The sequence below is a fragment of the Synchiropus splendidus genome, chromosome 10 (assembly GCF_027744825.2).
Source record: "Synchiropus splendidus isolate RoL2022-P1 chromosome 10, RoL_Sspl_1.0, whole genome shotgun sequence".
NCBI lineage: Eukaryota > Metazoa > Chordata > Actinopteri > Syngnathiformes > Callionymidae > Synchiropus > Synchiropus splendidus.
In genome coordinates, this window is record NC_071343.1 from 8,349,918 (window position 1) to 8,352,885 (window position 2,968).

Genomic DNA, 2,968 nt, shown 5'->3' on the forward strand with positions numbered 1-2,968 from the left:
CTGCGACAACAAGTCCATACTTCTTATCTGCAGTCCAGCTGAGTTGCTTGTTTCCATCAGCCTCCTATTATCTTGGCGCCCTCTTAAACCCCAGCCCCGTATGAGCTACCTGGGCCTTATCAGCTCCTGTCCTCCTGAAGAAGAAACCATGGCCGCCGGGTTTCTGGCGACCCTGGATCGACCTTTCCTTGGTTTTCCCTCCTCTTACATAGATAGCCTGTTTAAAGCCGAGCCCTCTCTTCTGTCACTCACTCCTCTGTCCTCTCACATTCGGAAGGGTGAACCTCCATGTCATGGAACAAGCACTTTTGCACCATGTACTCAACCACTGCGATCACATGTATAAAATGTAGTTACTGAATTGTGATCATGCTCTTACTTATTTTACTTTTAAAAGCTGCATTTTATATTATAATAATGATGATAATAAAATACAGAAACACGTTGTACCACAAATAGTAGAATGAATATATATATATATAGCAGCAGCATATATGGTGTTTGTGTATTTCATTATTCTCATTATTATTATATAAAAACAGCTTAATAATTAAGCTAACAATAATATATATATATATATATATATATATATATATATTATTGTTAGCTTAATTATTAATTATTAAGCTGTTTTATATAATAATAATGAGAATAATGAAATACACAAACACCACTATATATATATATATATATATATATATATATATATATATATATATATATATATATATATATATGAAATGAAAAGAAAATACATAAATAAGAATACATGAATAAATAAACCAGCTTCTAAGAAACAGGAGCCCGGTATAAAAAATAAATAAATAAATATATATATATATATATATATATATATATATATATATATATATATATATATATATATATATATATATATATATATATATATATATATATATATATATATATATATATATATATATATAAATAAATGAATAAATAAGTAAATAAATAAAATAAAATATAAAAAAGGAAAATGAGGCTGGGCTAATATTGTAATTTTTGTATGGAGACAACAGTACCTGTGGGTCCCCAAGTCTGATCTTTCCACTCCACCAGACTGTTCTGAATGGTCAAAATATATTTGCACCACATCGTATCAGTGTGGAAGATTTCGAGGGCGCCTGTGGGATCATTTCTCCTCAGGACTGTAGGGGGCCCCATTAGGGACATTACCGATCTTGCCGACATATTGTTGCCACATTTACGGAGGTTCAAGAAACTTAACAACATCAGCCATCTCTCGGGGATTAGTCGGTTCCCAGCAGCGGCTACTAAGGGCCCTCATGCGGTGATTCCCAACGTTTTTTTTCATCGCAGTACCATTGTTTTGACATCGAAATGGAGCGATGCCGCAGCACCCTTCTGGCGAAGGTCCTTGGCCGTTGCCTGAGTTGCCTACTCTGATGCCTACCCTCTCACTCACATTGACGCCTCAACAAAACTGTATCTGTATGATTCATCACAATCTCTCTCTCTATATATATATATATATATATATATAATTTGAGTGATAAATTGTGATTTATTATGTGGAATATCTTGCATTTTATTCAGGGCTTCGACCCCCTGGGTGTCTGGAGCTACAAAGACCACAAAGGCACTCACCCACTCCAAGATTATATAATTGAAAAACCTTCACAAAAACAACATATAGCAGCCAGAACCAAAACATTCTTACATAAAAGTGTGCAAGATTTTGCCGAGCCTGAGGGAGAATTTCTCTTCAGGAAAGTAGACTGTAGGGGGCCCCATTAGAGAGATTACCAGCGTGGGCGACATGTGGTTGACACGTCCACTGTGCCTCTATTAGCCGCTAGCTAGCACAAGCGGACAAGGTCCCTCATGCTGGGACTCCCGACATTTTGGTCGATAGCAGCGCCATTGTTTGGACATTGAAATGGACCTATGTCAGCAATATATACTGTGCATCGCGGCCCCCTTCTGGTGAAGGCCATGCGTAATTGCCTGAGTTGCCTCCTGCGTTGTGGCTTTTACACGGTAGAAGAATTATAGTTAGATAATCATATTCCAACAAACATCCTAAAAACTTCACAACAGCAGCCTAAGAACATACAACATCAAGAACAAAAACAAACACGGGAAAAAAGTGCTGAATTTTGCCGATATTATTCCTTCAGGAAGACAGACGGTAGGGGGTCAGATTAGGGAGAGTACTGATGTGTTGCCACATCCATCGGAGGTTTTCAAGATATATACAATACCCACTGTCTCTCTGGGGGGGGCTCTATTAGCCGCTAACCTGCTACAGCTAGCAAGGGCAAGTCAATAGGCCCACGCTAGCCGTGTCTCGCGGGCCACGGAAGCTTGGTAATTGCCTGAGTTGTTTATCCTCTTGCGACTTCTCTCGCTTATCACACGCTACTGATGCTCCAATAAACATCCTAACTAAACGAAACAACTGTATTAATCAGACCGATCAATATATTGTGACATATCTGCGTCTAATGATGGGATCATTCATTGTATTAGCAACAAATCTTGCGTCTTAATTGGCGGCGTCCGTCCTTCACGAGGCCCATGGAAAGGGAGGAAGGCGATGACGGAAGGGCTGCAGTTACGGGGCGATGGAGGAGGAAAACATGGACAGATGTCATGGAAGAGGAAGGACAGGGGAAGTAAAGGAGGAGTACAAGGGCAAGGACACGCTGAGAGGATAATTTGCACCTCGACTTAGTCGCTCTCACATGCGGCCTGATAGATTGATGCGTGCAGAAGGGCAGAAGGAGCGCGGACCGAAGAAAACAGCACCCTGATGGGCGCGCTCTTTGGGGAGGTTGATAATTGCTGAGGAATATTTTGATACTTCCTGACATATTTGCTATACTCTTTTATTGGATGGTGGCAAACAATGTTAATGACATTTAGCATCAGTTGAACAGCCAACACTGGTTAAATGGAAACAGGGATTAAAAAAAAAAATGGG